Source organism: Nicotiana attenuata, unplaced genomic scaffold, assembly GCF_001879085.1.
Source record: "Nicotiana attenuata strain UT unplaced genomic scaffold, NIATTr2, whole genome shotgun sequence".
Classification (NCBI taxonomy): domain Eukaryota; kingdom Viridiplantae; phylum Streptophyta; class Magnoliopsida; order Solanales; family Solanaceae; genus Nicotiana; species Nicotiana attenuata.
Genome location: NW_017670278.1, coordinates 1,232,271 through 1,257,501, shown reverse-complemented (window position 1 = coordinate 1,257,501; position 25,231 = coordinate 1,232,271). Strand labels below are relative to the sequence as shown.

Sequence of the window (25,231 nt, the reverse complement as noted above, 5' to 3'; positions counted from 1 at the left end):
TAGTCCTAAAAACCTCCAGGACTGATAGGTGGGACGAGTAATAGCATGCAATAAGTAAACGAGACTATTTCGCGCTTAATGCCTTAACGGGGTGGGAAGGGTAGACATGGAGATGATGATCACACGATAACACTACGCGTACAATTGACTACCGGTGTTGTGTGGATGATCCATGTGATTTATAAACCTAGGACCCCTTTTTTTATACAACTTTGTTTAATATCAATAAAATCCTGTCTTTTCCACTACTCAAAACCCTCCTTAATTTTACTGCATTATGCCTTTTCTTCCAAGTTTTCTTCTTTGTTTATTCAATATATTGATTAATTTTCTGCGCTTAGATCATCTAGACCTTGATCCCCAAATACTTGTCACGTATTTATTTGCAGCCATTATGTGTAAAATCCTTTGTGTATCTAGTTGCATTAAAGTCACAACGTAGCATGGCCGGGAACCACACTAGTGGATCTTGAGGGGTGCCTAACACCTTCCCCTTGAGATAATTTCTAGCCCTTACCCGAACTCTGGTTTTCCAACTCAAAAACCCTTCTTAGTGTCCTAATGCACTCAATCATTAGGTGGCGACTCTTCAAATCCAAAAACCCAATTCCCAAACGGGAATAGAGTTGTCTTCCCAAATATCGTAAACCCGATTTCGCGAGAAAAAGGGGGCGTCGACAACTGGTTTGAAGCGTTAGAAACTAGACTCGAAGATCTTTCATTTGATAGGTTGTGAATCACATTACACCTTATATACATGTAGATATGCTCGTCCAAATTTTGTTCTTGTGCATCATCACTTGAAATTTTAGTCTATCATGTAATTTTCCAACTTGACTAAGATTTAAGACTCTCCTAAGACCCCACATTACTTATAATATGCCTCGTACCCCAATTATAATATCCAATTGATATCCATCATATTAATAGTCTGCACAAAAAATAATATAATTAGCACACATCAACTTTCTTAAATAGTGCTCAAGTAGTTCAAAATTTTCTGGGGTGTTACATTCTCCCCCACTTAGGATCATTCATCCTCGAATGAGAAGTAGAGTCAACCCCCAAACACATAACATAACTTATCTATTCTGTCGCACATCTCAATCTCCCAAATTTTTACCAACTCCTAAATTTTTCAGAAATTTCGTCAAAGTCTCCTTTGTAATTTGGCCCATCCACTTTCCAGAGAATCACCAAAACCACTCTAACATTACATTCATATCTCAACAAAGCAACATAATATATATCAACAACACTGATCTCAACATTAGAGGTATTACATCTCGAAAAATGGTATCTGAACATGAGCTGCACATATTTAAACCATAACGCACAGGAATTACCTTTCGATCCACAATTTGTTTTTTGACTATACAACCAAGTGAGAACAATTTCTTTCCTTTAACACTTTTGGCCTTCGAGGTGTACTCCTCGACTCACAGACTTCACCATAACACATTCACGGAGGAAATCTCAACTCACAGACTTATCTAACAAGGATGACAATTAAGTACCTCTCATAGGCCAATTATCAGTTAACTTTACCTTCAGTAGTTTCCACCGGAATTATACACAAAGGATCTCCAACTACCTTCTTAGACATAGACACATGAAACACCGGGTACACGGAGGACAATAATAGGGAAACATTATACTCATATCTTGGCCTATTTCCTTCAAGATTTCACAAGGCCTAATGTGACTACACATATTTTACCTTCCTTAACAATTCACCCAATATATTCATAGAGAAAATCTTGAGAATAACTCGTTAAATTTCTTCACCTCTAAATCCCTATGCCGAACATCCAGACTAAACCTTTGGTGACCTCCAACAATTACTCTAAGATGTGCTAGCTTTAATATTACATAAAACTTCCTATCCAGTATATTTGATCACGGGATGATGCTTCTTCTTTGACATGTTTGAACCTTCAACTCCCATAGGTTATATAAATAGGAGCAATAAGGTCCGAGATTGGTTTGGAATTTTTTCAAGATTCTATCAATGTGCTGAGCAGAGTATTTTATGAGGCTATATATCCTAAGAGACATGAAGCTTACTACTGATTGCGCTGACATGGTCAATCATTATGATGACAATATTGATTCGACAAATGAGGCATAGAGTTTCCTAGTATGCATTGATAATGTAGGGACCATGTACATGATCTTAAGAGGTAAAAGAAGTAGGGGTGGGCATTCGGTATTTCGGTTCGGTATTTCGCTATTCGGTTTATCAATTGTGTATACCAAATACCGTACCAAAGTATTTCGGTACGGTTCGGTATTTCTTTTTTTGGTTCGGTACGGATCGCTAAATAAGCAACACTAACGAGTGACAATAATCGCTAAATTCAATACTCAGCAGTAAGCAACAATGCACAATTCAAGGCAACACTAACGAGTGAAAGTGTGCAAGTGCAACAGTGCACAATTCAAACTTCAAAGCAAATGCAATAACGATTAACGAGTACACAATTCTGTGCTACAGTGCACTGTGCACAACGATTAACGAGTGCAACATCTTCATAGTGCACAATTCAAACTTCAAAGTTGCCAACTCAAAGTGCACATTGCACAATTCAAAGCTGCCAACAGTGCACAATTCAAAGTTGTCAGTTCTGTCTAACTCACAAATAACCACAATTCAAATCTGCCAATTCTGCCTGACTCACAAATAGCCACAATTCAAGTTTAACACAGTGCAACAGGATTAAACAAAAATAGACTCTAACCGTGCAACAGTAGCAACTGAATTAACTTAGTCTTAACAGTGCAACAGTAGCAGCAGACTCTAACAGTAGTAGCAGAATTAAACACAGTGCAACAAAAATAGAGAGGGCATCCCTCAATTCAAGTTTACAGTAATAGTCTTGAATCAACTTAGTCTTAATTCTTAAATACGGATTTCAAGAAGACGCTCAAGACAATGCCAAATATGCTTCCTCAAACAATATGTGCCATCCCTCTTTGGATGAACATTATAGACTCGACACAATGCTTGCACTCTACTTCGTGAACTTCTCTGTTATCTTCTTTCACCTCAAAGTCTTTCCAAATATGAGAGCGTACTTTAGGAGCACGGGGCATGATTGCACTTGAACCTAAAAAACGATAAATCATAAGTTAGAATATTATTTTTTGATGATTATAAAACAAAAACTACAAAACTATATCACCAAACAAATAGAGTATTAAACTTACCACTCAAATTGCAAGTTGCAACTATACATCAAAGTTCAAACCATGCTAGTAGTGCTTCCATTATTTTCCATATCTAAAGATAATTCGACCAAATATGTCATACAAATAAACAAGTATGATATATTATTTTGAATTAAATACACACAAAATATTAAAGCTTGCCAAGCTCGAGTTTCTCAAGATACTTCAAGTCTTCTTCAACACTAATAGGATTCTTCTCTTCTCTAAGCCAATCTTGAACACAAACAAGAGCTTGCACACATTTAGGAGTCAATGAACTCCTAAATAAATCAAGAATATGGCCACCGGTGCTAAACGCACATTCCTACCCCACACTAGAAATTGGAATAGCTAACACATCACGAGCCAACTCCGAAAGAATAGGAAATCTAGGAGCATGTGTTTTTCACCAACTTAAGATATCATATTCTTCACTAAAAGGCTCTTGTTCTTCACTAATGTATTTATCCAACTCTGATTTAGCACCCCCACTTCCATTATCTTCCTTTTGTTTCTTTAAGTGAAGCTTCGTCCTTATTAATGATGCACTTATAACACTCCCACTAGATGTATTAGATGTGTTATTAGCTGAAGTAGAACTAGATAGAGATTGAGGACAAGATCCAGTTGAATACTTTTTTATAAAACTCTTCAAACAAAGAATTCATTTAAGCATACACCTCAACATTTATTTTCTTCCCTTTTTCCTCCCCAAAAAGTTCTTCAAGTGCTATTCAAATTTGTTACGTAGATCCAAGACGGAAGCAATAAAATCATTTTATTCATCTTTTCAATCTCACCCCAATACTTCTTGAACTTTTCTTGCATCCGCTCAGCCATTTTTCTCAAATGCTCATCCTCACTAACTAAATACATTTTCAAATGACAATAAAGTTCAGATACATCCTCAAAATGAGAATTACAAGTGACATAACATGAACCTGAAACTTTTTTTGGTGAACTCGTGAAATCTTGAAAGAAACTCTATCACATTCCTCATATTCACCCAATCATCAAATTCAAGAGGACCTACACTACTACCATCTTCACAAAGATGAGAACATTGATAAGCAGAAAATCCATCATCAAAAAGATGACACTTGTCAAAGGCCTTTTCAAAGTTTTGTGCCGTATCCAACATCAAATAGGTGGAATTCCACCTAGTAGGAACATCCAAACACAATGTTTTGGTACATTCTACCTTTACATGTTCACAACACTGTTTAAACTTTAAGGTCCTTACAGGAGAAGATCTCACATACCTCACAATATTTCTAACACGTGTGACAGAAGCATCAGTTTCTTTCAAACCATCTTGCACAATTAGATTTAGTATATGAGCCATGCATCTCACATAAATATGTTTACCACTCATCATATTAGTTTTCCACATATCTAACATTTTAGACAATTCTTTGACTGTGACATCATTTGAAGAAGCATTGTCCACGGTAATAGTGACACTTTATCTAATTTCCATTCAAGCAAACAATTAGAAATAGCTTTAGCCATCTCTTCACCCTTATGACTAGTGATAGGGCAAATATTTAGTATTCTTTTATGCAACTTCCAATCCCTATCAATGAAGTGGGATATCAAACACATATAATTTATTCTTTGCAATGAAGTCCATGTGTCTGTTGTGAGGCAAATTTTTTGTTGTGCTTTTCTAAAAGAACTTCTTAGATTTTGCTTCAATTCACCGTAAACTTCATAACAATCCCTTCTTATTGTTCTACGATAAGGAAGACGAAATAGTGGTTGAGATATTCTCATAAACTTCATAAAGCCTTCATTTTCTATAAAGCTAAATGGTAGTTCATCAATAACTATCATCTAAATTAAGGCCCTCCTAACCACTTCTTGATCAAATTTCCAAAGTGATCCTCCATCATTTGTGGCAAGATTGAATATTTATCTTTGTTTGACTATTATCTTTATCAATATTAGGTGGGTATTCGTTGCATCTAGTCAAATAATTTTTCAATCCTGTTGTTCCATTCCTAGATGTATTAGCAGCATAAGCTTGCTTACAATATCTACAACTTGCTTTACCAACCTCATTTACCTCAAATTTATCAAAATGATGCCAAACGTCGGATCTAGGTTGCATGGCTTTTCTTCTCTTAGTATCTTGAGTATCAATGGTGTTGGTGTTGCTATCTTCAGTAATAGATAAACTTTCACTTGAACCGGCATCACTTACTCTAATTTCATCTACCATCTACACAAAATTAAAACAAATATAATTACAAATTAAGAGCTTTCATTCCCATCAAGAAGAAAACTACAGACTACTGTCTCAACATGCACAGAAAGATAATTAAATGAGATGTATGTAGTTGCCTGAAAAGTATCAGGTGCTAGCTGCTAAATCACAATTCTGATACTAGACAATAGACATCCTTGACCTTATATTCTACTGAACGAAGGGATTCAAAATTTGGGATATGTATCTTGCCTAGACTTTATACCTAAATACTCTTAAAATTTCCTTCAATATGTCTTTCCTTGAAGGAACAATGAGGAGGAATAGCCAATGAATCTAATGGTACACTATCACCAAAAGAAAGAAAAGCCAAGGCATCATGATTCAAGGAAGGAACTCACTAGTCAACTTCCTGTAAGAATGAGAATATGTGAAATTATATGTGTGAGTATGTGTGCGCATGAAACAACAACACCAACAAAAATTGCATTACAAAATCTAAAATGAAAAGTCTGAGCAGCAATTTAAAAAGTTAAATAAAAGACACCTAAACATTTAACCTATTACTACAACTCACTAAATCGTTGCCCTTGAGAAAAGAGAAATTATTTCAATAACCTCTCAAATGTCAGCTCCTAATATATGATTGGAACAGTACAACTATTATTATAAAAAAAACTGAAGATTGAACAATGAAAAGTTATGTACCTGTTGAAGATTGAAGAATGAAATGTGACGTCGTCTTTATTGCACTCTAGTACTTAGGTTTCTCAGTTCTCACTTCTCTGAGTTCTTTCACAGCCGATCTCTTCAGTATAGGTTAGGTTTCTAATTACTAAATCCAACTGAAACTAGGGAAAGAGGGTAAGGAAGTGAAAGAGGGAAAGAGGCCTAATAGTCTTATTGGGTTGGGCTGGGCAGTGTAGAGATATAACATTAAAATTTTGGGTTGGGCACTTGGGATGGGCAGTATAGGTCCTACATGAAATTCGTTAAAAATTCGATATTTCGGTATTACCGAATTTTCAAGATCCTAATACCGAGGACCGTACCGTTATACCAAAAATTTAAAACCGAATTGAACCAAAATATCGAGAATACCAAAATTGAAATACCAAACTAATTCGGTTCCGTTCGGCATTCGATTTTTCGGATTTATGCCCACCCCTAAAAAGAAGTGAGTCATTTTAGACATGTGATATATGGGAGGAACGATCGGGAAGATAAAGACATTAGTTTCAGTTATTCTTGGAAGACTATGAGTCATGAAAAGGAAAACAACAATTGTTTCATTCAATATGTGCCTTGTTCGGCAATAGTAGGCTTCAAATAGAAATAGCCAAGTACGTGACACCAGTCGTCTCATGGAATGTAGAGAAACTCAGTTTAACTCGAAATGAGAATACTCTAGCACCCTGAATATGATATGGGTTTCGAAATACATGAAGTTTCATTACACTCTTAACAGTATTTGACACAAGAAATCTATGCCACAAATGTCACGCCCCAACCTCGGGAGGCGCGACCGGCGCTCAATCGAGTGAACCCAACTGAGCAAGCCTTGTTGACACTTTCTACCAAACTCAATATGATTAAGGAATTCGGCTTTCGAGTATTTAGACAATAGCAAACTCGAACATTCAACATTGTTAGTTCATGTTTATATCACAAATCTTAAAATCATGGTTAAGTTTCCAAGGTTTCATATAGTCATAGGTTAGAGGAAGTAGAGAATAGAGTTATAACACCGATCATTAACCCATCCAACACCCATACATAACCCACACATCGTCTACGGAGCCTCTATGGATACAAAAGACGCAATATGACATCGCCGGCAACAAGGCCCCGGCTATACCTCAAAAGTGAAAGTCTACAACAAAAGATGAACAACATAACCCCTTTGAAGGAAAAAGGGGCTCACCAAGTCTTCGGGAGGAGAACGTTCCGCTATGCACGATCGGCAGTGTCCGCTATAGAACCACCTACATTCATTTAAAAATGTAGCGCCCCCGGTAAAAGGGACGTTAGTACCATGGAATAGTACTAGTATGTATAACTAAACACCATCTAGTTAGAAAGAACTTTCATACAAGAATAAGAATTCACAAGTATAACTCAAAACTTCAAACGATCACCACATTATCAAATGACAGAACCATACAACTTGCACATCATTTCTCCATAGCCTTTAGTTTGGGGCATTTCCCACTATTCATCATTGTTCACATTACCACCACTATCTTGAGCGGAGTCCGATCTCGGCCCGATCGGCTAGGCCGCCTCATTTGAGACATATACTTCAATCACAATCTTATTTTTTTCCTTTTTCCGAAATTCATCCACATTACAACCGCTATCTTGAGCGGAGTCCGATCTCGGCCCGATCGGCTAGGCCGCCTTAACAAGGCATTGTTCCCTTCTCATGAATCATTTCATTTCACATATATCATTTCATAGGCTCTTGGGGCCACAACTTATCACATCATTCTTGGCATTAGGTCGCACTTTACATCGATTCCAATTTCAATATTAGCCTTGCCTTTTAGGACAGTAGGTGCACACAAGATGCAATTTAAATTGTAAGCATAGATAAGACTTGGCACAACAATGCAACTTCAATCTAAATTTAAGGTCTAACCATTTCAATACATAATTCATACCTTTGCCCCTTTCAACTTATCAAGATAGCACGTTGATCATGTTGAGACACATTTTTCACACATATAAGGTTACAACACCAATTCATGTAAAATAACAAGCAATGCAACAATTCAATTTTAATCTTACCATGTTCACACAATCACTAATGAAGCTCAATTTCTAAAAGACGGGGTTTTAGCCATACATACCTCAATAAAGCTTTCCTTAATTTTTACAAAATTTCGGGACTCTTAGCACTTCAATCTATGGTATAAGAATTACAAATCGAACCGAGAATTAGAGACGAGATTAAGATTCTAGCTCGCTTGAGCATATTATCAAACACTAAAGGTGCATTGTGATCTTAGGCCCCTTTTTGAAAGAAATTTCTTCAATGTTATACCCCAATTGTTGTCTCTTTAGTTCTCATCCTCCCCATACCCCATTATCTCTTATGCATGCATGGTTATTAGCCCTTTTTACCCAAGAACTCAATTGTTAATCACTTATCTTAAATAGCAATTTCGAAATTACAGATTATGGAACAAGTTCTTACCTTTTTAGAGTGAAGACCTATTAACTCTCTTGACAATCTTCAAGATTTTGGGGTAAGAGTTGGGTGGGGATTAGATGAAGGTCACTCCCTCTCTCTCTAGAACTCCTCTCCTCACTCTATTTTTAGTAAAAATAATATAGAGAAGGTCGGATGGGGTATTATTAATGGGATGGGGTCGTAGTTTTAAAAATTAGAAAATAGGAGCCCCGAGTCAGATCTGCGATCGCAAAACATGTGGCCCGCAGACTAGACCGCAAAAATGCTCCCAAAACCTGAACACACTGACTAGGTATACGACAGAAATGCGGTACGCATACCCGTTCTGCGGTCGCATAATGCACCGCAAAACTGCCCTTTACAAATTCCCAAGGGAATTATGCGGAGACTATGCGGCCCGCATATCGATTATGCGATCACATAATTGGCCGCAGAGTTGACCTCAAATTATTCAACACACTGACTGACTCTGCGGCAACTATGCGGTCCGCATACCTATTCTGCGATCGCATAGTGGACCGTAGAAATGCATTTTTTCTGAGAATATTGTTCTTGACTTTTTAATGCACAGATCAGCCCAAAGGTTCCAAATTTACACATTTCTAACACGTATCCCTAATTTGGCACAACGAGCTTCTGAGTTTTTTAGTAGAAGTTTTCACGGGGTCTTACATCCTCCCCCACTTAAGATCATTCATCCTCGAATGAGGATTAAGGTTCCCTCATAAGCCATCTTTATGCAATCTCGGCTTTTCACAACATGAAATGTAATAGTAGACTCAAATTTGATTAACTCCCTAAATTTTCAAAAATTTTGCCAGAGTTTCCCTTGTATCTAGGCCTATCCACCTGTCAGAGAGCCCCAGAAACATATCCTAACAGCACATACACATCACACAGACATAACATGACCCGTATAATATTAACCGTGGTCGTACGGGCAATCACGTACCCAAAACGAAACAGAACAGTTTTACATAGATCAAATCAAGGATATATAGTTCTTAGGAACCAAATGCATAAAATCTACTACATGGATTTACAAACAAATGTGGGTACTTTCTTCGCATTTTCTCCTCGGCTTCCAAGTGGCTTCCTCAACCTGCTGGTTTCGCCCGTAACACCTTTACGGAGGCAATTTCCTTATTTCTCAATTTTCGGACCTGCCTGTCAAAAATGGCAACTGGAACTTCTTCATAAGACAGTTCTTCATTGATCTCAATAGCTTCAACTGGCATGATAGTGGACGGATCTCCCGACTACTTCTTTCAATATAGACACATGAAAGACTGGTGTACCAATGACATTCGGGTGGCAACTCAAGCTTGTATGCCACCTGACCAATCCGCTGAATGATTCTGTATGGTCCGACATACCTTGGGCTTAACTTTCCTTTCTTCCCAAACCGCATGATACCCTTCATGGGGGAAACCTTCAAGAATACCCAATCATCTTCTTTGAATTCCAAACCCCTGCGACGAACATCCGAATAAGACTTTTGGCGACTCTGAGCAGTTTTCAACCTTCCTTAATAATTTTGACTTTCTCCATGGCCTGGTGCACAAGGTCTGGCCCTATCAATTCAGCTTCTCCGACCTCGAACCACCCAATGGGAGACCTACATCTCCTACCATACAGTGCCTCAAATGGTGCCATCTGGATACTAGCATGGAAACTATTGTTGTAAGCAAACTCTATAAGTGGCAAATGATCATCCCAGCTTCCATTGAAATCAAGAGCACAAGCACGCAACATGTCCTCAAGCGTCTGAATAGTCCGCTCTGCTTGCCCGTCGGTCTGGGGGTGAAAAGTTGTGCTAAGATTTACCTACGTGCCTAAACCTTGCTGAAATTTCTTCCAAAAGTTGACCGTGAACTTAGCCCCTCGATCAGAAATGATTGAGACCAGAGTACCATGCAACCTGACTATTTCCTTGATATACAACTGAGCATACTGTTCCGCTATGTCAGTAGATTTGACTGGCAAGAAGTGTGTTGATTTCGTGAGCCGATCCACAATCACCCAAATTGAGTCGAACTTGTACGGAGTGCGCGGTAACCCCACCACAAAATCCATGTTGATCACTTCCCATTTCCATATTGGGAATTCTATGCTTTGAGCCAATCCACCGGGCCTTTGATGCTCATCCTTCACTTGTTGACAGTTCGGACACCTTGCCACAAAGTCCACCACATCCCTTTTCATGTTGTTCCACCAATAAACTTCCTTAAGATCATGATACATTTTTGTAGAACCTGGGTGCACTGAATACCTGAAGCGTGAGCTTCTGCCATAATCCTTTCCCGAAGACCGTCAATATCCGGAACACATAGGCAGCCTTGGTACCGTAGGGTACCATCATCCATGCCAAAGGAAAAAGTCGTGGTCTTGTGTTTATGAATCCCCTCTTTCAGCTATGCTAACAACGGATCGTTGAATTGCTTCTCTTTCACCTCCACCACGAGCGACGATTCAGCCCTATTCTGCACAATTATCCCTCCTTCACTAGAGTCCGCAAGGCGAACTCCCAAACTAGCCAACTGATGAACCTCCCGGGCCAACAGCCTCAGATGCGTCTTCAAATGAGCAAAACTTCCCATAGATTTTTGACTAAGAGCATCAGCCACAACGTTAGCCTTTTCCGGGTTATAGAGAATATCAATGTCATAGTCCTTGAGCAACTCTAGCCATCTTCTCCGTCTCAGATTCAACTCCTTCTGCTTGAAAATATATTGAAGGCTCTTGTTGTCCGTGGACACATCCACATGGACCCCATATAGATAATGTCGCCAAATCTTTAGCGCAAACACCACTGCTGCAAGCTCTAAGTCATGGGTCGGATAGTTCTTTTCATGATTCTTGAGTTGCCTAGAAGCGTAGGCTATAACCTTGCCATGTTGCATTAACACACACCCGAGCCCAATCCTCGAAGCATCCCAATACACCACAAACCCTTTGTACCCTCTAGCAAGGTTAATACCGGTGCTAAAGTCAATCTTGATTTCAATTCTTGGAAGCTCTTCTCACAAGCATCTGACCACTGGAACTTAACTACATTCTGGGTCAACTTAGTCAATGGAGAGGCAAGAGTAGAAAACCCCTCCACAAATCTTCTGTAGTACCCGGCCAAACCCAAGAAACTGTGAATCTCAGTTGGAGTGGTAGGTTTAGGCCAATTTTTCACTGCAGCAACCTTTTGAGGATCAACCATAATTCCTTCCCTGGAGACGACATGACCCAAGAACGCGACAGATTCAAGCCAAAATTCACATTTCGACTTTCGCATACAATCGATGCTGCTGAAGAGCCTGCAAAACTTCCCTGAGATGGTTAGCATGATCCTCTCGACTCCGGGAATACACAAGAATATCGTCAATAAACACTATTATAAAGGAGTCTAGAAAAGGCTTGAAGACTCGATTCATAAGATCCATGAATGCAGTCGGGGCATTTGTTAGCCCAAAAGACATTACCAGAAATTCGAAGTGCCCATACCGAGTCCTGAAAGCTGTTTTTGGAACATCTTGCTCCCTTATCTTCAATTGGTGATACCCGGACCGCAAGTTAATCTTTGAAAAACACATAGCACCTTGCAATTGGTCAAACAAGTCATCTATTCTAGGTAGAGGGTATTTATTTTTTTTTGGTGACCTTGTTAAGCTGTCGGTAGTCAATACACATTCGCAACGACCTATCTTTCTTCCTTACAAACAAGATCGGTGCGCCCCATGGAGACACGCTTGGCCGGATGAAACCCTTTTCCAACAAATCCTTCAATTGCTCCTTTAGTTCCTTCAATTCTGCCGGTGCCATTCTGTAGGGTGGAATTGATATAGGTTGTGTGCCTGACATTACATCGATCCCAAAATCAATCTCCCTGTCTGGTGGGATCCTAGGGAGCTCATCTGGAAGGACATCCGGAAATTCATTCACAACTGGCACGGACTCAAGGCTAAGTACCTCGGCATCGGTGTCCGTAACCCGAACTAAATGGCAGATACATCCCTTCTTGATCATCTTTTCAGCCTTAAGGTAAGAAATAAACCGACCTTTAGGCGCTACGTTATCCCCCTTCCATTCAACAACGGGCTCATTAGGAAACTCAAGCCTCATAGTTCTAGTCCGACAATCAAGCTTGGCAAAACATGAATAAAGCCAATCCATTCCCATTATTACATCAAAATCCACCATCCCCAATTCAACAAGATCGGCCCTGGTATCCCTACCATGCACCGTGACAACACAACTTCTATAAAATCGAGTAGCCAAAATTGACTCACCAACCGGAGTAGATACCGAGAAGGGTTCATGAAGCTGTTCTGGTTCTATACCGAATTCCATAGCAACAAAAGGGATAACATAGGACAGGGTGGAACCGGGGTCAATAAGTGCATACATATCATGAGATTGGACAGTTAGAATACCTGTAACAACATCTGGAGAAGCCTCTGCAGTCTGGGTACCACTCATAGCATAGAACTAGCTGGGTCCTCCCGAACTCTGCGCACCACCCCTAGCTGCACCACACCCCGCGGGTGCTGGGGTACCTCGAGCCGGAGAGGGGTCTGAAGATGTAGCAGCTGCTGGGCTGGCTGGCTATGCTGTGCCCCTACCTGCTCACTGACGGGATACACGACAATGCCTCTAAATATGACCCCTCATCCCACATCCACAACATACGGGTAACTCCATGTAGCAAGTCCCCGAGTGCACCTTCCCGCACCTGGGGCACGGGGACCTCTACTGCTGTTGGGATCTCTCTCCTGACCGACCCCGCTGGTGGAATCCCACATCACCCTGACCGGGCCTAAAACGACTCCACTGCTGCTGCTGGCTGGGCCCTGATAGTGGTGCACTGGCTGAAGACTGCGCAACCAACTGGGATGGTCCTGATGATCCTCCCCGGAAAACTGACCTTCCCCCACCTAGTGACTCACCCATGTTGCCCGTAGACCGGGTCCTTCTGCTACCCTCTCCCTCTATTCTGTTCTTCAGCTTACGGTTCTCGGTGGCCGGAGCAAATGCTACCATCTTCCCATAATTCATGTCGGAATTCAAGGTAGCTGTAGAAGCCTCATTAATGGTCAAAGGATTAAGGCCCTGAACAAACCGACGCACCCTAGCCTCCATTGTGGGCAACATGTGAATAGCATATTTGGATAAGCGGGCAAACTCCATATGGTACTCCCATACACTTCTACTACCTTGCTTCAGGTTCTCAAACTCAGGTGCACGGGCTGCCCTTGTCTCGACAGGCAGAAAATGATCTATAAATGCATCGACGAACTCGCTCCACCTAGCCGGAGGGCTCCCCTCCTCACGGGAATCTTCCCACAGCTCAAACCATGAATAGGCCGCCCCTTTCAGATGGTAGGCAGCTAACTCTACTACCTCTGTCTCAGTTGCACGCATGACCCTGAGAGTCTTGTGCATCTCATCAATAAAATCCCGAGGGTCCTCTTCTGGATTGGCACCCTTTAACACTGGAGGGTCTAACTGAAGAAATATATTTACCCTGGAACTGGTGGAATCCCCTTGCTGGCTAGATGAACTGGGTGTGGCATTTGACCTTTGGGCTTGAGAGGCCACTAGTTGAGTCAACATCTGAATAGCTTTGACCCTAAGATCCCCGTCAGAAATACTAAAATCAGAAGCTGGGGCTGGAGTCGGAACAAGAGTATCAATAGGAGGTATAGTGGTACCCCCTGTAGATGCAGGAATCGAAGTAGTCTGCTCCGGAACGGAAGAATCAGGCAGGGTCATAGCAGGGCGGTTATCCTCACCCGCAGTATTGAGTAGTGAATCATCGGCCACTCCTGGGTGGCACTGGCTCCTTGGCCGATTCTGGCTTTTTTCTTAGGTGCCATGTACTGAAAATTGAATGAATGCACTAGTTAGAGGGGGAATAGTTTCACAATTGCCGCACGATTCAGAATATCAAAGAAGGGTGTTATTCCTAATGCCCAAATAGCCTCCAACTTATAGATGTGGTTGACTTCACACCGATAAGAAGGACTCTACTAGACACGGCTCCAAGACGTCCTAGGACACTTTAAAACCTGGTGCTCTGATACCAAGTTTGTCACGCCCCAACCTCGGGAGGCGCGACCGGCGCTCAATCGAGTGAACCCAACTGAGCAACCCTTGTTGACACTTTCTACCCAACTCAATATGATTAAGGAATACGACTTTCGAGTATTTAGACAATAGCAAACTCGAACATTCAACATTGTTAGTTCATGTTTATATCACAAATCTTAAAATCATGGTTAAGTTTCCAACGTTTCATACAGTCATAGGTTAGACGAAGTAGAGAATAGAATTATAACACCGATCATTAACCCATACAACACCCATACATAACCCACAAATCGTCTACGGAGCCTCTATGGATATAAAAGACATAATATGACAGCAAGGCCCCGGCTATACCTCAAAAGCGAAAGTCTACAACAAAAGATGAACATAACCCCTTCGAAGGAAAAAGGGGCTCACCAAGTCTTCGGGAGGAGAATGCTCCGCTATGCGCGATCGGCACTATCCGCTATAGAACCACCTATATTTATTAAAAATGTAGCGCCCCCGGCAAAAGGGACGTTAGTACCATGGAATAGTACTAGTATGTATAACTAAACACCATCTAGTTAGAAAGAACTTTCATACAAGAATAAGAATTCACAAGTATAACTCAAAACTTCAAACGATCACCACATTATCAAATGACAGAACCATACAACTTTCACATCATTTTTCCATAGCCTTTAGCTTGGGGCATTTCCCACTATTCATCATTGTTCACATTACCACCGCTAGCTTGAGCGGAGTCCGATCTCAGCCCGATCTGCTAGGCCGCCTCATTTGAGACATATATTTCAATCACAATCTCACTTTTTTCCTTTTTACGGAATTCATCCACATTACCACCACTATCTTGAGCGGAGTCCGATCTCGGCACGATCGGCTAGGCCACCTTACCAAGGCATTGTTCCCTTCTCATGAATCATTTCATTTCACATATATCATTTCATAGGCACTTGGGGCCACAACTTATCACATCATTCTTGGCACTAGGCCGCACTTTACATCGATTCCAATTTCAATATTAGCCTTGCCTTTTAGGACGGTAGGTGCACACAAGATGCAATTTAAATTGTAAGCATAGATAAAACTTCCCGTAGATGGCACAACAATGCAACTTCAATCTAAATTTAAGGCCTAAGCATTTCAATACATAATTCATACCTTTGCCCCTTTCAAGTTATCAAGATAGCACGTTGATCATGTTGAGACACATTTTTCACACATATAAGGTTACAACACCAATTCATGTAAAATAACAAGCAATGCAACAATTCAATTTTAATCTTACCGTGTTCACACAATCACCGATGAAGCTCAATTTCTAAAAGACGGAGTTTTAGCCATACATACCTCAATAAAGCTTTCCTTAATTCTTACAAAATTACGAGACTCTTAGTACTTCAATCTATGATATAAGAATTACAAATCGAACCGAGAATTAGAGACGAGATTAAGATTCTAGCTCACTTGAGCATATTATCAAACACTAAAGGTGCATTGTGATCTTAGGCCCCTTTTTGAAAGAAATTTCTTCAATGTTATACCCTAATTGTTTTCTCTTTAGTTCTCATCCTCCCCATACTTCATCATCTCTTATGCATGCAAGGTTATTAGCCCTTTTTACCCAAGAACTCAATTGTTAATCACTTATCTTAAATAGCAATTTCGAAATTACAGGTTATGGAACAAGTTCTTACCTTTTTAGAGTGAAGACCTATTAACTCTCTTGACAATCTTCAAGATTTTGGGGTAAGAGTTGGGTGGGGATTAGATGAAGGTCACTCCCTCTCTCTCTAGAACTCCTCTCCTCACTTTATTTTTAGTAAAAATAATATAGAAAAGGTCGGATTGGGTGTTTTTACTGGGATGGGGTCGGGTTTTAAAAATTAGAAAATAGGAGCCCCGAGTCAGATCTGCGATCGCATTTCCGATCGCAAAATTGACATGCGGCCCGCAGACTGGACCGCAAAAATTCTCCGCAAAACCTGAACACACTGACTAGGTATGCGACAGAAATGCAATACGCATACCCGTTCTGCGGTCGCATAATGCACCGCAGAACTGCCTCTTACAAATTCCCAAGGGAATTATGCGACGACTATGTGGCCCGCATATCGATTATGCGATTGCATAATTGGCCGCAGAGTTGACCTCAAATTGTTCAACACACCGACTGACTCTGCGGCAACTATGTAGTCCGCATACCTGTTCTGCGATTGCATAGTGGACCGCAGAAATGCATTTTTCTGAGAAATATTGTTCCTTGACTTTTTAATGCACAGATCAGCCCAAAAGGTCTAAATTTACACATTTCTAACACGTATCCCTAATTTGGCACAACGAGCTTCTGAGTTTTTGAGTAGAAGTTTTCACGGGGTCTTACAACAAACCATGAGGTTGAAAAAGAAGTTGAACACTTATGAGACTATTATCATTCTAACAGCTTAACCCTTGCCAATAGTTGATCCTATATGAGAGGACTACAGATACGACGAACTTGTCTTATAAATCAATATCCTCTCATGCTACTAAATGGTGAAAAGGATTCATGATAATATACACAAAGGAACAAAGTGATTGTTCAAACCATAGGAGCCATATACACCGGAGAGAAAAAGAGTGGCTCAAGAAGGATCTCAACACTAGGCTGCTTTACATTAGATTTGATGCCACATAGGTAAATATTATGGTGGTGCAGGCATAGGCACAAGTGAGCAGATGTTAACCATTTGAATCAAAAGGTTCTGTAAGAAATTTATCAGGTATAGTCCCTTGTTGAGAATTTAGGAAAGCAAGTGGGAAGTATTAATCCTAGAGTTATAACTCAATTCAAGGACATAATTATAGAGCTCGATTCCACAAAAGGTTGTAAATAAGATGTGATAGAGTGGATTCACGAATAATGCGCCTCGTTCAAAGAGTAGGTACATGCAATGTTATGTGATTCAATATCTTGTTAAGACCATGTTTATGAGAGCTCTTCCATATGGGTGCACATATACACAAGGAAAAATCATGCAGTGTTCATAACTATATAGCAAGGAGTGACTTACTTAGTAACTTTAGATTGACAGGGCAGTACCTTACTTTATGCCCCTCGATTCCAACACCATAACGTATTACAAGAGTTATTCAACACGTCACCAAGTGGCGTTTCTTACAAATAAAACATTCTGGCTTATTGGTACAAACAACCCTCTTTCTTTTCTTAGGTGCTATCACCACATGATCTGGTGGTATGGTGACATTATTAGAGACAAGGACATTTTCTCGTAGCAACTAGTTCTTTCATCCCCTCCTCGCTGCCTCGAACTCGTGACTTACTCGTATAGAAAATGAGACATGAAGAGGAAATTAGCTTACTATCTCGAGCTCTATCGCACGATATGGAGTATCAAAGAAGGGTGACATTCCTAGATACAGTTGACAACACACTGATAAGAAGGACTCTACTAGACACGGCTTCGAGACATTCTAGGACACTTCAAAACCTTAGGCTCTAATACCAAGTTTGTCACGCCCCCAAACTCAGGGAGCGTGATCGGTGCTCAACCGAGTAAACCCGGCCGAGCAAGCCTGTTAGATACTTTCTACCCAAACTCACTCATGAACAAAGAGAAGACATATTTTCATTAATTAGACAATAGGGAGATCATGTATACAATACCAAGTCATTTTCATTAGTTACTTCATTTTTAGTGTCACAAAATATACACACATTTATAGTTTGAGGTTGAATAAATGATTCAAACACAACATAACTCGTTTGACTCTCCCAGCACCCATATATAACCCACACTATGTCTATGGAGCCTCTAATAAATACAAGGATTACAATAGTAACGCCGACAACAAGGCTCCGGCTATATCTCAAAACATGATAATAAAATGAGCAAAAGATACATGACCCCGGGATGAAGTGGGGCTCACCAAGTCTGTTGGGAAGAGGGTGTACCACTATCGCTGATCAACACCGCCTGCTATGGAATCACCTTGTTTGAGCTTTCCTTAAGTTACTACAACGCCCCAACATTTCTAGTAGTAACAATCCGGAAAGATGATGATCTAGTGATTGGCTTCCTTGATTCTTGAAGATTAGTGCAAGAATGGATGATTGGGATGTTAGGTTTCCTCCTTCTCTCTCTAAAATTCTCTTCCCTCTCTCTAAAATCATCAGATAATTGCCCCAAAATAAGTAGCTTATTTATCAAAACGGGAACCCTCCAAACTCAGGTTTGCGGTCGGAATGGACTGCAGAACGAGTATGCGGGTCGCACAGTGGACCGCAAAACTGATTCCCAGAATTGGTCTGTACTGGTCAGGTCTGCGACCATTTTGCGGTTCGCATACCACTTTGCGGTTTGCACAATTATTTTGCGGTTGCACAATTGGCCACAGAATCGCATTCTACCAGATTTTAGTAATTTGGTCATAACTTCTTGTAGGAATGTCCAAATGACAAACGTTTTGAAGCTTTAGAAACTATACTCAAAGATCTTTTATTTGATAGGTTGTGCATCACATTACACCTTATATAAATGTAGATATGCTCGTCCAAAGTTTGGTCTTGTGCATCCTTATTTGAAATTTTAGTCTATCATGTAATTTTTCAACTTGACTTAGACTTAAGCCTCTCCTTAGACCCCACATCACTTATAATATATCTCGTACACTTATTATCATATCCATCATATTAATAGTCTGCGTCTGCACGCAAAATAATATAATTAGCATACATCAGCTTTCTTAATAGTGCTCAAGTACTTCAAACTTTTCCGGGGTGTTACACATAGCCCCTACCATAAAGGGTTGTAGCTGCAGCTTGACCACCACTAAATTCTCCTGTACCACAAAGACTCTTGGCCTCCTTATCATCCCTCTCACAGTCTCGCATTCCCTCCAACCTCCGTGGAATCTCAACCACCTGCTGATATGGAGTATCTAACTCAAACTCCCTAGCCATGTTGAATCTAATACCATGTTTGAGCCCCTCGATGAATCGACGGACTCGCGCTCTGACTGTAGAAACAAAAGAAGGTGCATGCCTGGACAAAGAATCGGATAGCATACTCCGACACCATCATAGAACCCTATCGCAACTTCTCAAACTCCGGGCGCCAAGCATCCCGAATGGTCTGAGGAAAAAATTTGTCTCAAGAAACTCTGAAAATCGATCCCATATAAGTAAAGCTACCTCGACTGGGCTACCCACCTCGTACGCTCACCACTATTGATATGCCGCTCCTTTTAGTTGGAATGTAGTAAAATAAACCCCGCTCGTCTCCACAATACCCATGGTGTGGAGGATACAGTGGCACTGCTCAAGAAAATCATGTGCATCCTCTAAAGACAAACCACTGAAAGTAGGAGGGTGGTACTTAATAAACCTCTCGACCCCAAGTTGTTCTTCCTCAGATGTTGTTGCCCTAACCACGGGCTTAATCGAAGCAACCGGTGGTACTGGTATAACCTCTTGAACCTGATCAACCTGGACCCACTGCTATGGGGTATGGGCCGCGGGAGTTTTTTCTCCTCCCCCAGTCTGAGATGTGGCTGGTGCAAGTGGGATCAACCCTGCCTGAGCTAAGTTACCGAACATACTCAAGATCTGTCTGAGGTTCTCCTGAAGAGTTGGGGTGGCGATAGGCGCCTCGGGTTCCTGTCCCTTGATATGCAGCTATTGGCGGTCCTCTGTCGTAGCTCGGGCAGGTGCTCTTGCTGCACCACGTGCCCGTCCTTGGCCTCTGCCCTGGCCCCGGCACTGGCCCCATCTTCTTGCGGCTCTATGAGATCTCTGGGGAAGAGGATCAAATTGGCCCTTGCAAACAGCTTGATGCACTATCTCCCTTCAACCCTTTGAGCGAAATGCGGCCAAAGAAAAGGAAGGAAAATCCATGGACCGACCCCATCATCTCCACCCCGTAGGAACAACGAGATCACCCCAAGGACGCCTTCGGCATCCAGGGGTCACGTTACTACAATCTTTTGGTCTAAATTTTGATATCTTATTGGGGCGCTTATACCAATAAATTTTTGTTCCCTTGGTTGTTAGTCGGTTCGGGTGGTATTCCGGAGGTTTCCTACTTGCAGTGGTTTTTGTGGGTCTTGATCTGGAAAATAAGATGATGATGGCTCCTAAATCTCTTCCTTATCTGCTGCTCTATAGCTGCCTTCCTCGCCGTATTAGGGAATCCCATTAGTAAACCGGTTTGGTCCGATTTATCAGATTCTGATATTATTGACCGATTTGGGCGTATATGCAGAAATCTTTTTCATTATTATAGCCGATCAGAGGGCGCGGGTGTCTAATCGTCGGATCCAGCGGTGCGTGTCCTCACCATCTATGAGAGAATAGAAAGTCAAAGATTTAGTTTTCGAAATCCAGCAATTCGCACGATAAAGAATCAAAGAAGTGAATTTTCCTAACAGTTCTGTAGCCTCTCGAAGATAAGTACAGACGTCTATGTATCAATCCGTAAGACTTTACTAAACCTACTTATGACTCGTAACACCTATGAACCTAGAGTTATGATACCAACTTGTCACGACCCCAATTTTCCTCTATAGGATGTTGTGATGGCACCTAGTCTCTATGACTAGGTAAGCCTAACAAATAATAATAATTGAACAGATATAATTAACAAGTTACCAAAAACAACAGAATAATAGATAAAAACTTTCTGATAACATAATCTCATCGATATACATCCCAAAACCGGTAGAACTGAGTCATGTATTATAGAATTACTCTAGAATGTCAAATACATCATTGTCTGAAAAAAATACAACATGAAATAAAATAGGAAAGGTGACTCCGAGGCATGTGGACGCTGAGCAAGCATACCTTGAAGTCTCCGTTAAAGGCATCTAGCGGGTAATCTCTAACGACCGGCACGAGCAAACGTACCTAGATCTGCATGAAAATATTCAAAAGCATAGTATAATTATACCACAGTGGTACCTAGTAAGTATCAAGCCTAATCTCAGTAGAGTAGTGACGAGGCCAGGTCAAGACACCAACTAGGATATAAAATAGACAATATGAAAATGTAATACGGATATGTAATGAAAAATGAAGAATCAGCTAAAACGGAACCAAGATAAAAGCATGAACTAGTACCGAAAATCAACAATAGAAATAGCATAAAAGAAGCAACTAAAGGGCTACAATGATCGCAAACGAACAACGACTGCTAGAACAATAAAGAATGAAACAATAAGAAATATGCCTAACAAAACACTTTGCAACATGAAATAAACAGCACGAATCACAACGAGGTACCGCCTCGTATATAATAAAATCAAATCGAGGTACTGCCTCGTATAATCAAGAATCACAACCGAGGTACCGCCTCACATTCACATTTCTCATTTTCAATCACAATCTTTCCTTATACCGACACGTGAGCCTTACATTTTAAATAGGTTTTGAAAACACTTTTTCCGAAATAGCTACACGCATTTTATTCCACCTTATGACGTCGCGTGATTTCACGTAGTTCCCCTACGAGCAACACGCACATAAGTCCCACCTTATACCGCCGCATGCACATCAACCCCAAGCCTTATACCGCATGTGCGTCAATATCATATCACAATAACAATTCGCACCACAAGTTCTCATATATCACAACTTACCAACAACAACAATATCAATATTTTCACAATATAGCCCATTGCTCCACCAAAACGTACACAAGAATATCAACAATAACAATGGATGAAAAATACTCAATAAGATAGATGTTTCTACAATAACCAACATTACCTCAATGTATTAAAGACTTTCACAACTTCAACACCAATTAACTCAGCAATGATAGAAATAATGTATGACCACAACATTAGAGGAGGAAACAAGTTCAACTAAATCATGGGAGTAATTTAATGAAAATCAACAAGTAAATGGATAACCTGAACAATTACTTCAAGTAACGAAAATCAATAAGGAAAGAGATTACATGAACAATAATTTCAAACAATGCTAATTCACAATGAGGAGATAGCATTTAACAATAAAGGAGGAAACAAGTTCAACTAAATCATGGGAGTAATTTAGCGAGTAGGATGTAGAACAAATAGCAAATAAGTCAAATCAGGCATTTAAGGATAGTCTAACACAATTAGGGATAAATTGGCAATGAGAATTTAGAACATAATATGGCATTTCAATTAAAGCATAGAAATCGTCTAAGTAGCCTAAACCGGCCAAATACCACATACAACTCGTGTACCGCTCGTCACCTTGCGTACACGGATTCCACTTAGCACAATTAAATCAAACAATACTAATCCAAAGGGGTAGTTCCCCCACACGAAGTTAAGCAAGACACTTAACTAGTCCAATTCAAGACTCGAAAATAGCTTTTTCCTTAAAATCCGCCTCCACACGGCTCAAATCTAACCAAAATCGACTCAATATCATCAAACAATTCTATGAAATTCAATTGCAATAGATAAAGTTAAGATCTTTAAACTCTTCCCAAAAAGTTAACAATAGTCAATATAGGGCTAGCCCGATTAAAACCAGGGTCCAAAAGTAGATTCTGTCTACCCATGAACCCAGGAGTTCATATATGTGATTAGTTTCAAAATTCGAGTCCAAATCGACTCTCAAAACTCAATTTCTTATTTTTCAAAAACATGATAAAGTTTCACAAATTATCACTTTGATTCACATGATTTTGATGTTAAACTCTAAGATAACTTGATGGAATATGATCAGAAATAGTTAAAATCACTTACCCTAAGTTTGTATGTGAAAATTCACTCTCCAAATCGCCTCTTACCGAGTCTAGAGTTCAAAAATGAGAGAATAAGAGATAAATCCCGACTTTCAGCCCTATGTTCAGCTGCAGATATCGCAATTGTGATATGGTTTTGCAATTGTGAACCCTCGCAATTGCGAAGAAAGCCTTGCAAATACGGCGCGGAATGCTTGGGAAGCTTTTCGCAAATACGAAGATGGGATCGCATTTATGACCCCTGCTGCCCCTCACAATTGCGACAAAATCATCACAAATGCGAACCTAGCCCAGCCTAAAAAATTTTCACAAATGTGACCAAGGCTTCGCATTTGCGATACCTGGAGTTCCCTGTTATGGTCGCAAATACGACTCTGGTATTCGCAATTGCGACACCAGAGGGAACCAAACACCAGCTTCTATCAGTCCAAAACACTTCTGGAACGTGTTTGAAACTCACCCAAGCCCTCGGGGATCCGAATCAAACATCCACACAAGTCTAAAAATATCATGAACTCGCTAGCGTGATCAAAACACAAAAATAACATATAAAAACTATGAATTAAACTCTAAAGCGCATGATTTTCAAAAAAAAATCAAGAACTTCTAGAATTACAACTAAGAGTCTGAATCCTATCATATCAACTCCAAACGATGCCAAATTTTGCAAAAAAAGTTCTAAATGCCATGGCGGACCTATTCCAAGTCCGAAAAATCAAATTCCGAGCTCGATAGCTATGATCAACCTACGGTCAAACTTTTAAACTTTAAATTGTTAAATTTTGGCAAATCAACACAGATCAACCTACGGACTCCAAAAATCAATTATGGGCATATGCCCAAGTCTGAGATCACGATACGAAGCTATCGAAGCCATAAAAATAAAGTTCCAGAGTCGTTTTTACAAAAGTCAAAGTTTGGTCAATATTTTCAAATTTAAACTTCTAAGTCATGAATCAAGGGTCCCAATCAACCCGAAAGCTTCCCGGAGCGAAACTAACCAACCCCGATAGTCATAAAAATATAAACACACATGTGTAAAGTAATAAAAGGGATAATGGGGCACAATTACACAAAATGACCAATCAGGTCGCTACATTAAGTGTTGTCTTGCTTAGCAAGCAAGCAAGTTAGGAGACATCACGACTATTGGTTGAATTTTAGGTCGTGACAGTAAAGGAATAGAAGACAAAGTATATATACATGTATATGATGATGGAGATAATTTATGATAATTCAAGCAATTATAGGTAGTTGATTTGACCGATCAGCTCAGAGAAAAGCCCCCACCTCTTCAAGAACCCCTCTTTCTCCACTTAAATAACTCATCAGAGCTCCAATGCCATAACCAATACCACCATCACTCTGAAAACACTTTTATTCTCCTTTAAAACACACCAAGATCCCATTCACGTTCACCTTCATACCTTCTTTCACCATCTTTTCTCACTAAAACCGACATGGCAATACTAAAATAATATGTTGAGCTACTATCCATCCACCTTCTCTGTTAAAACCTATAGCAACACCGCTCGAATTTCCCACTCCTTATCACATATCAAAACTACATGGTTGTATCATACTCGGTCAACTTCTAAAATTTAAAACATGCCAGAATCTTTCTGTCAAGCCATCGTCTAGCTTCTTCCCATTGTCATTATTTTTCTTTATATATATATTATGCAAAGGGATTTTTGAAGAACAAAAAGAAAAACTATAAGAAGATAGACTTATTATATAAAATTCTAAATTTTAGTATTACTAAACTCTAGAAGCTTCAATACAACAAAT

General features: G+C 40.1%; 1 long non-coding RNA gene across 2 annotated transcripts; it reads right to left on the bottom strand.

Moving 5' to 3' along the window:
- Positions 1-2,673: 2,673 nt before the first annotated feature.
- On the bottom strand, positions 2,674-6,314 carry LOC109237158. Of its 2 annotated transcripts, XR_002069610.1 has the most exons (4): positions 6,128-6,314; positions 5,279-5,434; positions 3,211-3,283; positions 2,674-3,110 (listed from the first exon to the last, which is right to left on the bottom strand). It is a non-coding gene; the product is annotated as an uncharacterized LOC109237158 (long non-coding RNA). The 2 variants fall into 2 exon arrangements; XR_002069609.1 differs by lacking the exon at positions 3,211-3,283 and having other exon boundaries at positions 6,128-6,304.
- Positions 6,315-25,231: the final 18,917 nt, after the last annotated feature.